Here is a 16,500-nt window from a genome sequence, read left to right on the forward strand (position 1 = left end):
CACACACACACACACACACACACACACACACACACACACACACACACACACAGCAAGATGATTTAAAAAAAAAGAATCTGGCCAAGGTTTTAATCTTTGTAGAGCAAGTCTGACATCAATCTGACTCACATCACCGTCAAGTAGGCCTTCAGCAAACACAGCATCTATCCACCTCTTCAAATAATAGCCCAAATTCACGCAGTGACAGACTTATTTTTTACTGGGTATACATCACTCTACTGACAGTTCACTCTGATTGGAGATGAACCCTTTTGAGGGACAAAAGTATTGATATATCACAATATATATATCAGAATATTGACTAAACTCACATTAAACAGGCTCTCAAACTGCAACATAACAATATCACTCACTAACTTCTTTTCAGAGGTGCACCTGAAGTGAAGGAGCCATTTGCTTTGGAGCAGACTGACAGCACAGCATCACAGCTTACTGCCAAAATAAAAAATGAATTGAACCTCCCTCTCTGTATTCAATTAAATTCAATTTTATTTATATAGTGCCAATTCACAATAACACTTTATATTGTAAAGACCCTACAACATTAGAAACAAACCCCAACAAGGAAAAACTCCCTTTTAACAGGAAGTGATCACCACCAGAACCAGGCCTGGGAGGGCAGCCGTGCATCACGACCGGTTTGGAGTGAGGGAAAAGAAAAGGGAACAGAGGAAGGCAGGACAAGAGACACACTATTAGAGAACAAGCCAGAGTTTAATAATTGCTCATGACTAAATATAGTGGTGGTGTATAAACACACAGGTACTGAAGGGAAAAGAAATTCTGAATGCATCATTAGAAGCTCTCTAGCAGCCTAAGCCTATTGCAGCAGGTAACTAAGATGGGGTTCAAGGTTACCTGATCAAACTAGAAGCTTTGTCACAAAGGACGGTTTAAAGCCTGATCTGTCTGTCTCTCAAATTCAAACTGGGAGCTGGTTCCACAGGAGAATAATTTAACAATATCCATCCATTGTCTTCCACCTACCTTTTTTAGGGTTGCCTGGAGTGTATCCCAGTTATCATAGAGCGAGAGAGGGGTGGGGTAAACCCTGGACAGGTCGCCGTTCAATCGCAGGGCCAACACAAGAGGAAACAACTCGCACTCAGTGTGAACCAAAACAACTTAACCGAGATCTTTGGTACGATTCCAAAAGAACTTCAGAGTGCTTTGTTTATGTTGCCGAAGTGATTCAGTTCCAATCCAAACCAGTTACCAGGTGTTTGAGCTAAAAAAAAAAAACGTCCTGTTTGTATGGTGAATAAATTACTTACTGATTCTAAATTTAACTGGGAGACAATAAAGATGAAGTAATATGGGAGAAATATGGCCTCTCTTTCTCAGTTAAGCCTTGGTGCAACATTCTGGATTAACTGATGGCTTTCCAGGAAGTTTTTAGAGCAACCTGATGATAATGAGTTATAATAGTTCTGCCTAGAAGTACTAAATGCGTGAATTATTCAAGAGACTTTCCCAAAATCAGCATCCTCCAACCAGAACAATGCTCATGTATATACAGACTGAGCTCGCACTATCAAATGAGGTAAGGTATCTTTTGCCTTCCCTTCATAAAAACTTCTGAAACCTCACTGATCTTTAAGTGAAACAGTTCAATTTATTTTCCTCTGCTTGTTATTCAAAAGTCTTCCCTGAAACTCATTCACTGGGAATTACAGCACATAATCCATTATGAGACAAGCTCCTCATCTCCTGGTGCAAAAGCCAAAGCTCTACATTCTTTAGCTGACTGACTGACAATCAGACAATGGCTGAGTGAAGCTGATTTTTAAAAGAAGAAGAGAGAAAATGAAAAGTAAGTGCAGAGGATGTAGCAAGGACATGTTCAGATTTCTTTACAAGTATCTTCAACACATTTCTTTCCCCTTCACAAGTTTTGATCACGTTTTTTCACTCGTCTCAGCCACCGAGGAAAACATTTCATTGTTCAATATTTGCACTTCATCTGTTCAGGTTCACACCAAGTTCACACAAATCAGGGGCTCAAAAGCAAAGTCACCTTCCTATTAAAAATGAATTGCTCACGAGGGTAATTCAGCTGAATGAAATGTCTGCATACCCTGCCTCCTGAGGTCTTTGAGAGGTTTAAAACTTGAGCTTGTCCCCATATGACTCTCTGAGGATAGAAGTGTTTTGATCAAAGAAGGCCCCCGCAAAAAAAACCCCAACAAACTGCAGCCCTGTATTGTGAAAAACAGATAAAAATCTGAGATATGCTGCTGCCATGGGTATATTAAAAAGTTGAAAGTGCAGCAACCCAGTCTTGTCTGACAACTATGTAACAGGAAATCACAAACCTATACAAACAAGGAAATCGTATCTTTAGGAATGTTTAAACAATGAATATTTAACATTTGAAAACTTTGCTACAGTCTAGAAAACCTGTGTGTGTTACATCATTTAAGTGTTTACTCAGCAGCATGCCCTGGGGTAACAGAGGAAGACAAGGTACAAACAAACTGTCAGTGTGTGTGTGTTTTAAGCGACTCAAAGGTCGCTGAATGAGCACATCCAAACTACCACTAAAGATTAATTTATGCTCTATTTAGGGAACCAGAAGTATTTGTATAGAAACAATATACACATTAAGTAACGTCAAAGGCATTACTTATATTCAGAAACGTCAACCATCAGCTCCACTCAGCTTCAGGGTGCCTTCAAGGGAGTTCAAGTTCACTTTTGAAGCAGTTCAGCTTCCAGCTTTACTCTTTTCATCTACCCTTCCAGCCTCAGGGTCCTAGCTGCCACAACAGATCGTGGTTTTCCACAGAAACCTCTTTACATCCACTGTTCATGACCTGCTTAGCACCACATAAAGTCAGATCAGATAGCTGGTGAGCATGATGGGACATTTACCGTCGTAAAAGCCAATTTTCCCAATCTGCGAACTTATCAGCGATCATGCTTCGACTTTGCCTGTGGGGACAACAGCAAATATTTTGTAGTTTCCACTGCAGCCAACAAGTATTGGAGCCACTTCCTGTAGCTGTTTACAAATGCAGACGCATTTAGAAAGCTAATAAAAAATTAAACAGTTGTCAGACAATAGCTGGTGAATCTGATTATTGGTATGCAACTAAAGCTTGCTCAAATGTCACAATATTGCTCTGACTACATGCAGAGTGTAAATGTAAACCAGAAGGCTTCTGCTTATAGACATTAGATATTTCTAATGTCTATAAAGAGACATAAATTTAAATGAATGAAATTAAAGAAGAATAGCATCATCTGTTTGGCTGGCATGTCTCAGAAGAAAAATTGCTCTTGTGGTTCAGCGTTTGGTTTGATCAGTTTGATCGTCAACACAGAGTCCAAGTTTTCATTGGGGTTTTTTCAGTGCATGGTCTTTATTGCTATGCTAGATAATTACAAACAATTTCACAATGGGGGGAGAGAACATTTAGTTCTATATTGGGCAAAAATTACAAATTATTTCACCATAAGACCCTGCAGTGGTGAACCCTGATAGTGTTGCTGACTCTCAGCCAGAGCAATAGATCAGTGCGTGCCAGTGGGAGGATGTTAAGAGGATCCTCTCACCTCTGGACAGATGCACGCACACACACACACACAAAGCACAAGCCAAAGTGTGTAGCCAGTAGTGAGCCTATTTAATCTGTTACAGCATCCTCTGTGGAGCACTCTGTCAGCACAGGAGGGGGACAGAGCAGGATTACGACTCAGAGCCTCTCAATTTATTAGAGCCCTGCTGACTCCTGATGCTTCACTTTAGTATTCCAGTTTACCCTCATGCAAATGGGCTCCCACCGAGTCAAGACACAGAGTCTGCAGCTGACGATGCACGTCACTAAAAATGCAATAGTGATGACATAAGGTGAGAATGTGATGCACACAGCACAGAGGATTGCTTGGGCGGTTGACATATAAGCGGAGACGGGAGAGAAATGGCTGACCACATGGGTTAGTTTATATTTGTTTATCTTACTGAGACTTTCCTGCAGTTGTTCGCAGATGTTGCCGTATCACTTCTATCAGCGCCATTAAGGCAGAGATGATTTTCAGGCCATTTGGATGTCACAGTATTGCTTTATAGCTCACTCCGCAGCTGCTTTCTGCTTTAATTATTTCCATCTCCGATCGCGCTCTGATACACAGAGTTCAGTGAGAAAGTCATGTGAAGAACAAAACACCTTGAGCTTTTTGGCTGAAGTATAATGTTAGCAAAAGCAGACAGATCCAAAGTATGCCTGTCATTTGACAGTGAAGTAGATGTGTTTTATGAGCCCACTGAGTCAAATGGTTAAATATTTATCTAAAAAATATACAGTTTGACTGAGTTGACAGTCGGTCTAACATTTTTAATGTCAACCCCAAAATAATGTGTAATCCTCAAAGTAAGTGGATATTTCAAGCAGGAAATATTAAACGTCCAAAATCTTCACAACAGCAATGTCTGGGCAATCATACAAATTACAACCTCCAGCTATCTTCAGGCTAATTCCTTTATACATTAATCAATAATAGGATTTCGACTCTTTAAGTGGACTTGTTATTTTCAATTACATCTGCATAGATTCATCTTTGCATGATTCACTGAGTTCCTATTTATCACATCACATACTGATGCATCCTTTCAGCGAATCCTTTTTCTGAAATAAGCAAGCTGCAAAGTGATTGCAATTCATCTTCCCATACTGTTACGTACTTGTAACTGGTTTTACACACATAAAACAACTCCCAGTGATTAGAAGAATTATAAATAACAGCTTAGACACACTGTGAATGTGCCCATTATCTACACCAAAGCTAGTCACAAGCTATTCAATTTGATTTTCAATTAAAGATAAAGTCAAAGGAGCTTGCAAAGAAAAGCATCTGGACTTCTTTAAGTTACTTGAAGACGTTTCACCTCTCATCCGAGAAGCTTCTTCAGTTCTAAGGTCAAATGGTGGAGAGTCCCAGATATAAACCTAGTGGGAGAATCCCCGCACAGAGGGACAAAAGGACCCCCTGATGATCCTCTAATCGCCTGAGCCAAGGTGTGAAACTGGGTGTGGGTCCCAATCAGCCAGAGTTTCGGGTGAGTTCATTGTGAAACCTGGCCCCACCTTATCATGCGAGGCGGGGCAAGACTCAGCAGTCCATCTGCATCTTAAGGATAAAGGACACTCTTTCGAGGATGCCAATGTTCACATTTTGGACAGAGAGGACAGATGGTTTGAAAGAGGAGTGAAAGAAACCATCTATGTCCACTGTGAGCGACCATCTTTGAACAGAGGCAGTGGTTTACGACACCAACTCTCTGCCATCTATAATCCAGTTTTGAGATCCCTTCCCAGACGCCTTAACGCCCACTCACATCCTGGGCCATCTGACCTCAGGAATTCGCATGATAAGGTTCATTCCTGCAGGTTCATTATGAAACCTGCGGGGCCAGGTTTCACAATGAACTCACCCGAAACTCTGGCTGATTGGGACCCACACCCAGTTTCACACCTTGGCTCAGGCGATTAGAGGATCATCAGGAGGTCCTTTTGTCCCTCTGTGGGGGGATACTCCCACTAGGTTTATATCTGGGACTCTCCACCATTTGACCTTAGAACTGAAGAAGCTTCTCAGATAAGAGGTGAAACGTCTTCAAGTAACTTAAAGAAGTCCAGACGCTTTTCTTTGCAAGCTCCTTTGACTACGATGACCTGGATGACTGAGAACCTTCACAGACAAATTAAAGACAAAGATTTCAGGGCCATAATACCACAACTCCTTAACATCGTTGTTTAGTAGTCGCTTAGAGGAGAATCCAACTCTATGGTGGGCTCCACTGATGAGCCCATCATAGAGTGAGCTCATCAGTGAGAGACAAAAACAATGATACAGGGGGGCAGTCTGAAAACCAAGTGTGTAGAGCAATCTGAAGTCTGAGCCACACACACACACACAAACCTACACATACTGTGGCTGTACAAAACCTTATGTACTAACTGCACTATCACAAATTATGGTCATACTACAGTAGGTCTGTCATTACTGTAGTATACAAATCATAAGTTCATTTTAAATTATACTAAAAGCCTATTTTATGACTTAGAGGTAGACAAACCCATAAAAATGTTAGTACTTTATATTGCTCATAATTAAACCCAAATCCCTGTTTTACTTTAGTGCCACTGACCACATATTTCTTTATTGTAATTGAGGTAAACATTCGAGCTGTAATGTGCGATTGCACTGTAAATGTTGCCATTATAATTTCACAGCACTGCTATTCACGAAAGCATGTACAATAGCATGTGGGGCATCGCAACATGGCCAAAAAAAAAAAATAATGCTCCCGATCAGACTTTGCAGTTGACAGGAATCAACAACCTTGAAAGCTTTTCGGCACAAAAAAAGAGAGCAGCCTGACAGAAGGAATGCATTGATGAGTTCTGTGAAATCAGTCATGTCAGCCTGCAGAAAACGTCTCAGTGATCCATTTTCAAGTCAGTGAGAAGATGAGTGTTTGGACTGATACACTAGCCCAGTGCCATAATGCATCTGTGCGTGCCTTTTGAGTAAATAACAATGAAAAAGTCAGCAGGAGACTTCAGATCATGCTCTAAAGAAAAAAACTGCAGTCGTGGACAGATGGAGATGCTGACGCAGCCGAATCATGTCAGTTACAGAGCATCAACAAGCTGCACGGGTCCACTTTAATGTCCCCAGATTGTCTAAGGCACTTACCAAGCACCCATCTCAAAAACACTTTCGAAGTGCATTAAATTGATTATGAATTAACCAAATGCATTTAAAGTGGTGCCTTAAGGGCACATTTAGAATAGTTGTAAAATTACTAAATTACAAGTCAGCCTCTATTGAATTAACAAATTCTATTTGCAAATTGTATTAAGCCGAACAGTAACCCAAGTTCTTCATACAAATCAATGGTTTAGGTTTATGATGACTCCCAACAGTTTGTGATCCATCAGTGTACAGCATGTGAATCACAAACAGCTTGGCTTAGAGACTTCTTTATTAAAATTTCATGGAGATTCCACTTTTTAATCAAACATCACAAACAAGACATTTTAAAAATATTCTGTGAACTATGTCTGCGTCTTCTTGACAGATTATAATGAACTGACATATGCAAAGGCACTTCTGATCAGCTTTTCTGATCGGCTTTTGCCAAGCATCACACTCAAATGTTTGGAATTTCTTCCCCTTGATCCTTAAAATAAATTCACATCATCTATTGGATGAGAAAACTTTATTTACAATGGCTTACATCAGTAGAGAAGACGAAGGCAATGATGGGTGAAATGCTCTGCAATGAAGCCTCTGTCCTGTTTCAGCTGATAGAAACAGCAGATGGCACTATTTTGTGTTGCTATTTTCTACTGTAAAATTGTTTTAACCTCATGAACACCATAACATCACTGTCTCTGTCTTATCCTTAACTTTATTTTTAACTGTACTTTCTGAGTTTACTGGAACTTTAAACATGATGGAGTTGAGAGGTATCCGAAACAAAGTACTTGACTTATGTTGCTTCGCTCCTATACACTGTAACAACCAGCTAGCAGTGTCAGCACAAACTTGTTTAGGTCTGGACCCAAAACCATAAATCAAATCTCTCTCCCTTGTTGAGCTTGTTTTTGTTTAGTTTTCGTGAGGCTGTGGGTGTTGCAAAGCAAGTCCTGTGCAAACTCAATCAAACGCAGCACCTCTGCAGTTCTTTTCTAAAGGCTCTCTTTCCCTGTGATTGACTGAGCGTGAGCCTCAGTCCAGGACAGTGTAGTGGAAACAGAATACGTGACAGTGTTCCATAAGAAGAATATCATATTGATTTCATATGCTTTCATCTAATGCTCACGCTCTTGCTTTTAATAAAAAGAGACCCTTTCTTGTTGAGAAAGAAATTAAAAAGGAGAGAAAAAAATCACCATCAGTAAGTGATTTATCACCTCTGTGGCTGTAGCTTTGTCTAACAGCAGGATATAATGTGTCCCTGAAGTTTGACTATAGTAACACAGCACTCATACCCCAATGAGTCATGTTAAGGTAGCAACAACTTCAGCCTTTTTTAAGCTCCGTAAGCTTCCTGAAGTCAAAGTGCACATGGCATTAAGCCCCCTTACAATTCACTAGCAAGGTCTTGAAAGCTTCTGCTCTCTTTCTACACTGCAGACTAGTTTCTATGCAACAAACTGATATACAACAGGTGAACCTATCACTCAACACCTGTGCCTGACTGCTGCAGCTTTTCAGGAAATTACTGTGGCACCAAACAACTCCAAATTAAATGTCTTAATGGAGTTTGTAATTAAGTCAAAACCCCATGAATATATTGCTATAATTAACACTTCTTTACCAATGGATTTGCACAATTAATCCCAGGGGAATGTAAAAAAAAAAAACCCAGCACTAATAAGACTCCAGTGGACTGTGCCAGTATGCCGCTTTATATAGCTATATATTCAAATTCCCCTACTTATTTTAATGTTAATCTACTTCACTAGGAATGAAATGAAAATTTGAATATAAATTTTAAAATCCACACTGAAGTTTGGCCGAAAGGAAACAAACAGAAGCTCTACACAGGTAATCAACATGACTGACATGAGGCAAATGTTTGCTGCAACACTTGCAGCAAGTGATGCTGATTTGGAGAAAAATAAATTCTCCAGTAGACCAATCAAGCTGCGGCTTTGTGTTTCGGTTAAACTGAGGGCGGCATGGTTGACAGCCAAACAACCTGTACAGTGTAAGAGTGTGCATATCTGAACCACACAACTGGAAACATTAAATCTGTTTGATAAAATGTACACAATATATAGGAGAAAGGGGAGTAGTACAGCATGAAGAAGTCAGGGGTGGCAGAGAAGTATGTGAGGGTGGTGGAAGACATGTATGAGGACAGCGAGCCAGTGGTGTGAAAATTGGGTTTGAGGTAGGGGTGGGATTACATCAGGGATCAGACTGATCAGCTATGATGTTTGATGTTTGCAGATAACATTGTATTGTGTCTATTGTACTGTAGTGAGAGTAGGGAGCAGGGGGACGAGAGCCTGGAAAAGGTAGAGGTATGGTCTCGAGCAGTGGCCCCCAGCCTTTTTTTGCGCCACGGACCGGTTTAGTGTAAGGCAATATTTCCACGGTCCAGCCTTTAAGGAGTCAGGGATAAATACAACAAAATAAAATGTTATGACCAGGACAAAAACTGTAGTATTTTTTAAATATAGTAATAAACGCAAATTCACTGTGTAATTGTGTTTTTTAGCAGCATCCTCCTGAAATGCGCCAACAACACTGAGAGTAACATCCTCCTCTCTGCTCCTTAATGCTCTCTGGTCGCTATGGTAACGTGTAAACATTTCATTTAAAATAAGAAACACAACTACAACATGGGAAAAGACCCAGGGAAACTGCGTTAATGATAAAAGAACCCTGAAAACCATATATTTCACACCCGAGCCTCAACTCTCGCAACCCGGTACCAAATGAGAGCAGAGGTAGTGAGGCAGGGTAGGTGAGTTTAAATACCTTGGGTACGACCATCCAAAGCAACAAACAATCCACAAGACAGGTAAAGAAGAGAGCACAGGCAGGGTGGAGCAGATGAAGAAGAGTGTCAGAGGTGATTTGCAACAGAAGGACAGTAGCAAAAGTGAAAGGATTTCCAAAATGGTAGGTTTGGTGTGGTATGATTTTTAAGACGGTGGAGTTGAAAATGTTAAGATTTTAACTAGGAGTATCATATTAAGTGGTTTGGAAATAATAATAACAATAACAATAACTGAGACCAAAAACAAAAATGTTTTGGAAAAACATTCATTTTTGTCTTTTTTGGACAGACGATAAAAAAAATTAATGCAGAAAAATTAGAGCACCCTTGAATAAATGGTACAGTACACGGAAGTGTCATTACTTCTCTAGACTGTAATGACCCGACAATGATTTGCTCCCTGTAAATTAATTTCGTTTTGTCCGTGTCAGCCTGACCTCATCCTGCTGCTTTACGCTGCTCTACACTGCATGAAGCTTGAAGAAAGATGACAAAGAAAGATACCGCACAATGAAAGAGGGCACTGGTCATCTTGGCCGGCACCATCTGGGCTCCCTGGTCTGAAAATGAGTGGACACGGTGCCAGCTACAAAGACAGATAGAGCTCAGATTCTGCATTGTGGACTCTCACATACAAGAGTCACCTCATACACTGCACACACCGAAGAGCTGAATTACCAGGCGCCCAGCTGCCAGAGCATCATATATTTCTGTCAGGCTATTTATCCCGGAAATTTATACTTCTACTTAGCAAAACAGCCAGAGGGCAAAGAATGGCACAGTGAGGAAAACTTCACAAACATCTACACATCATGTCTTGATGACATGTCCATGTCAACAAGTGATCTGTGAGGTTAGAAATGCGTCAGATGCTGACAATTCAAGATTTTTCCCATTTTGCTTGGACTATCAGAATAACATGCCCATTGCCTAAAGACGGCGTTCAGATCATTAGAATCTAAATATAACAAATATTGACTGCTTACATAAGTACATAAAATATCATGTTTTGTGAGCCTAACTGTCCAAAGCAGACAGATATTCCAAGTACCATCATGCTGAAAATGAAAAAGAAAAGCAACCAGGGCTGGGCACAAAGCTGGTGTGCATTCATAGTGGCTGAAGGACATCAGGACCACCAAAACACAATTAACCCCAGTTACATACAGCAATTGATGACACAACCTACCACAGTGAATCAATGTAGTCTCTGTACCTGTTAACTAATATCCACTAATTGAACTGAGATTAATCATGCTTTGCTACAGATGAATACAGTTAGCTTATTTTGTGTTGTCTCCATGCTACAGCCTACAGCGCTCTCTCATCATGGGGGAAATTGTGAATAAACTTGCCAGTCTTTTTCTCAGTGTCTGCACACAAGTGGCAAGAACTACACTGCTCTACTGTTTCATGCCCCACAATTGAAATGTGGCAGGTGGATGGCAGTACATGAATAGACTCCAACATTTACTGAACGTACCACTCCATGTGACCCTCCAGGACTGCAGTTAATACTAAACTCATTTTCTTTAATTGAGTATTAGAACAATTAGCTCGCTGACCAGGAACATAAGCATTAGTGTTTTAAAGTTCATCACCCTTTGGAATACATGAAGATATAAAAATATTATAATGTAATCTGAAAACTTTAAAGGGCGGCTGAAAGAAAAACATTCAAAAGCAGATCCATTTGCTTTTAACCCTTTATCAGGTGAAGCAGGTGAAAAAATCTTCAAATATCTTCCAATAAAACTGCAGGGTTGATATTTATGTTTCCCAGATATTTTAATAAATGCCCTATGAAGGGTTAATAATGCAAACTTGAATACGTTGATCCAGTATGTAATAACCTACCTTATGAGATGTTTACTACTCTGCTAATACTTATATGTAGGAATGTAAAACGTGCAATGACATTCATTCATTTCTGGGAAGGATTGCAGTGCATTTTCTATGACATATATTTCAATAAAGACACAGAATACTGGAGATGGTTCAGACCAATAAAAAGTCAAATCACACTTTCTTGATTACCATGGTTACAGTACCCTTGTGAATGAGCGGGGGACACATTTTTCAGCTATTCCTGTCACACATCAACATCGTCACCTTATCGTTTGTCTTCCGAGCTCGTTACTGCATCGCCGCATTACTTCTCTGACCCTAGACTGAACTCTATTTGTACACACTCAGCTCAGCTGCGACCATGCTGGCTATTCACAACTCCCGCTGGGTCCAATTTGCACCGCTAAATTATGTGACTCACGAAGCAAAACCAATCAACAGCCAATACTGCTTGGCATATCCTCATCTGTCATTCATCAGACTGCAGTAGAAGTCCAGAATGGAACAATGAGAGTTTTTGGTTTAAAAAAACATTAGTTTTTACCCCTCTGCAGACTACCTTCCTAACAGTTTTGTTGTCTCAAAAGATCTTCTTTGTTAGTATGCAATCATTTTTCACGAGTAGAGCAAACCAGAAAACATTTTTTTCTTGTATCAACTGCATGGCATTGATTAGTGTCCAAGACTATGTATGCCATGTGCCAACTCGAGCAGCAGCAGTTAAGTCTGGGTGAGCATCTGTCAAATTTCATTTGCGGTTACCATACAAGCAGGGATGATCTGTTTCACTAACAATTACACCAATGCTGGACTCTGGTAATATGTGTAGTTGCTCTCATGTTACTGTTTTGTGACTCAGTGAGAGCAATTGGAGACTGAAAAAATGAGGGTCAGTGATGACAGGCAGGAAAGTTGTTAAATATCTATAAATGAAAAATGACAAAAATTTAAATTATCTTGTTTGAGATTTAAAACAAGACAAATGTCCTGGTGGATCAACTACAGTAATGGGCTCGTCCTGTCCAACTTTCTCATCACGGGTCAGTCAGTCGGTAATCATTACTAGGGGGCCTGGAACCCACCCAGACACTTTGGATGGCTGCCGTCACTGCAGGACAGCAGAATCTGTCGTCTGTCAAGTTTTGGGGGGTTTTTTCTTGTTTTTTCCTTCTATCATCCACAAGGTTTTCCCAGCAGAGGGACAACATGCAGAAATCTGGCTACAATCTGTTGACTGGTTGGCAGGGATCATCTGAAAACCCAAACATTCCCCACTGTCCCAGCATGCATCAGCACAAAACAATGGGGAATTTGCGGCAAACCAAACCTGTATAGCTGCTGCAGCATGCTCATTAAAATGAGGCAATTTTTTACAAAAGCAAAATAATAAATTAATTACTGGTAACCCGAATGTAGAGCTAAAAAAAATAGTCAATCAACAAAAAATTAGTCAGTGAGCAACAGCTTTGACACTTTATAGTTAGCCATTTCACAAATGAACATGTCAAAACCTTCAACATTTCACAGCTTTTCAATAATGAGTATTTGCTACTTGTGTTTGGAGTTTTTTCCTTTTTTATTTTTTTAGCAAACAATTGAAAAAAAAAGCTTGAAAAGATAAAGACAAAATAGCATAGCAATGCAAACAGTCAAATACAGTGTAAAATGTGACTAACATGCAAAGCTTTGGCTGGTCAATGATTCAAAAATTTACAAAGCAGAGAAAATCTTCAAATTCTATAACTTCAAAGACTAAAGTCAGTGAATATTTTAAATATTTGCATGAAAAATGCATTTTTCTGCATTATTTTTGCCATTATAACAGAGTCAAAGGATCTCTTCTATTCATCTTTGTTGCAATACTGTATTCAGCCAGCTGGTATGTCTGTAATGGCATTCCAACATCATTCCACAACCCAGTGTGTAGTGCTGCAGAACAATTCGAGTAAATTCACAGAGCATTTCATCACGATCTGCATCTTTTCTACATGCAGCAGCTACATATTAGACGCAAGAAGTCACATGTTTTCACTCATTTTACCATTTATGTCACAAGTGCAAAAATACAGAATGATTTCATTTGAACATGTTGTTACCATGCTTTTAAAAAGGTTAATGAACCACCTTCACATCTCTTTGGAGGGAAATAAATTATCCAGATTAGCAAACTAATTATTGTAGGTACATTTCACGGTGGTTACATAACGGCATATAAAAAGCCGGACAAGAAGAAGCAACTTACTCTCACAGGAATTAAAGCCTGTAACCACCAAGACAATGCAACAATGCAAGAAAAGAGGAAATATCCATTTAGAAAGACTCAAAGAATGCTTCATCCATTTAAACCATTTGGTCAGCCCTATAGTGCTACGTTAGTCTTATGTAAACAATGTGTGTGTAATATGATAATTTGCATAATGTATCAAAGCAGCTTACATGATTCATTAAAGATTCCCAAATGTTTAAATATTCATGTGAGCTGTAACTTAAGTGCTTAGACACAGAAGAACAGTTAAACACACTCAGAGAGTCGTTCCATCTGCCGTGCAAATGCAGTAGAGCTTTTCCTCTTTTTGTACAGTGACCAGTGTCTCTTCATATAACCTAAAAAAAAGAAAATGGAATTTGTGCGCAGCACACAGTGTGTGTTGTTCTTGAACAAATGATCACTACCATCCGCTGGTACAGTGCATCTCAATCTCCAACACTCAGCAATGACTTTCTGCCCATGACTCTCTTTTAGTACAATTACATCATCTAAAAGACAATTACTGACAAAACTACTAAAAGTTGAACTGGCCATCACTCATGAAATCAATGAAGTGTTGAACAGAGAGCTCAGCTTTTACAGCAGAAACTGCTGGGCAACTTTTAATGTTGCCACTAAAAGGAGACAGTCACAGTAAATCACATTTTTACTGTCTCTTTCAACGCAATTAGGCAGCACAATTACGGGAGACAAAATAATAAGAGAAAAGGTTACTGGGGAAATTTGTATGGCCCATAACAGGGAAATTAACAATGAAACAGAGCTCATGTGGAGGTTATAACCCCAAAGAAATAAGTTCACAAAGTTCTCATGAAGATTTAAAGAAGAAAAAAGGTGTGAAAGTGTGAACGCAAGAGTTGGTCACCTTCTATAATTAAAGTTGTATTTGTTTGGTTTTCAGACCATGACAAAAAAACATATAGAGCCTCTTAAAGATGGAAGGACTCGTGTATAGGAACACTAGTGGGGTGCTGGGACCTAAAATATAATGAAGCTGCCAGCCATAGCCTGCCATGAGCACTGCTTGTTGTTCAGTGGAGGGAAGTTGGACTTTGGCCCGACTGAGATTTCTTTACCCTGGGGCCCCAAAACAAGTTATTCTTGCCATGAAGACTGCAAATTGAAGAAGTTTCATTTCCAAACAAATATCCTCTGGAGCCCATAGTCACCAACCAACAGCAGTTATTATGATTACCGAGGCAAATACACAGCTGCTTTGTTATTTTCAACTCGTCTCCACTATGTAAAGGTGCTTTAACATAGTGGACAATAACAATCAAATGTTTCTCATTCAAGAGGGAGATACTAAAAAACAGGTAGTGAAAATAAATGCAAAAATTACATGGCTCAATGCAAGCCCAAAATGAACTTGTGAAACTGACGAAAGGACAGAGTAACAGACTCCCTCTTATTAGATTGTTACACTAACTCTTGTAAAAAGCCAGTGAGCATTCTTTGCGTCTTCTTCACAACTCACAAACACGCTCCACATAGATAAAACCTTTTCAAACATAATGTCCTCAGAGGAATACGGGCATTTTGTAGCACAACAGCACAGAATCCTCCCCAGCGATATTACCATAACAGAGGCCATTCATACATTTTGCATTACAGACTGGAATGAACAGTATAGCCTGCTGTAGAGACACAATGTATAGAGCTGTTGGAAGCACTGAGATTAAGGTGAGGCAGAAACAGCTGAAAATGGAAAAAGAAAAAAAGAAAAAACAGCTCTTGCTTTCAAAAACGCTATCTGAGGTGCTCTACTGTGGAAAAGATGCTTGTACACAAGCGTGGACAATACGGTGTACTGTGCTTATCTAAATCAGACTCATAACACCCTAGCGTAGGCTTCACTCTGAACGCAGACAGGGCTCACTGTTATAATACTGAAGAGAAACAAACTAAATAAATAAAAACCTAACCCACTCGCAGGCCACTACCATTAAACCGAATATATTTTCAGCTAATCCTATGGCAGAAACTCTGTGTGTAGATATGGTCACAAGGATTTGCTGAAAACCAAATCAAGCATCACAAAGAAGATGATAAATAAGAAGAAGGAGAAGAAAAAAAAGAGAAAAAGCTTCACAAAGAGCAAGAAAATGACCGTGGTCTGGAAGTTGGGCCCAAACAGGCTAGTTTGCGTATTCAGAAACTGCTTATCTAATGGGGCTGGATATACAAATGGACATACATTATATTGCCAAACGTATTCACTCATCTGCCTTTAAACACACTGTGTGATATCCCATTCTTAATCCGTACGATATGATGTTGGCCCATCCTTTTCTGCTAAAACAGCTTCAGCTCTTTTGGGAAGGCTTCCCACAAGGAGTGTGCTTATGGACATTTTTGACCATTTTTTTCAGAAGCCCATTTGTGAGGTCAGACACTCATGCTGGACAAGCAGCCGCAACCAAACTCGCTCATCTATCTCTTAATGGACCTTGATTTGTGAGCTGAAGCGCAGCCACGTTGTGACAGAAAGGGGCCTTCTACAAAGTATTCCCACAAAGGTTTCCCCTCCTCCTCTTTTACACTTGACACAGTGCAGTCAGACAAGTGTCGTTCTCCTGGCTACCACCAAACCCAGACTCATCCATTGGACTGCCTGACAAAGAAGTATGATTCATTCATCAGAGAAGAGAGCTCCACTGCTCTAGAGTCTAGTGGCACTGTGCTTTACATCCCTGCATCCAATGCTTTGCAATGCAGTTGGTGATTTAAGGATTTGACGCAGGATTTGACGCAGGAAGTGACGGAAGGGTAGCGGTAAGTGACGGAAGTGACGGACAAGGTAAGCGACCCATGTTGTAGGTGACGTCAGACGCCG

At 40.0% G+C, this 16,500-nt stretch overlaps 1 protein-coding gene across 2 annotated transcripts in view; it reads right to left on the reverse strand.

Annotated features, from left to right (window-relative positions):
* asic2 (acid-sensing (proton-gated) ion channel 2) overlaps positions 1-16,500 on the reverse strand; it is a 409,281-nt gene that overhangs the window by 242,650 nt on the left and 150,131 nt on the right. The gene's annotated exons all lie outside the window — the stretch shown is intronic.

The sequence above is a fragment of the Haplochromis burtoni genome, unplaced genomic scaffold (genome assembly GCF_018398535.1).
Source record: "Haplochromis burtoni strain Fernald_Lab_line unplaced genomic scaffold, NCSU_Asbu1 Contig_52, whole genome shotgun sequence".
Lineage (NCBI taxonomy): Eukaryota > Metazoa > Chordata > Actinopteri > Cichliformes > Cichlidae > Haplochromis > Haplochromis burtoni.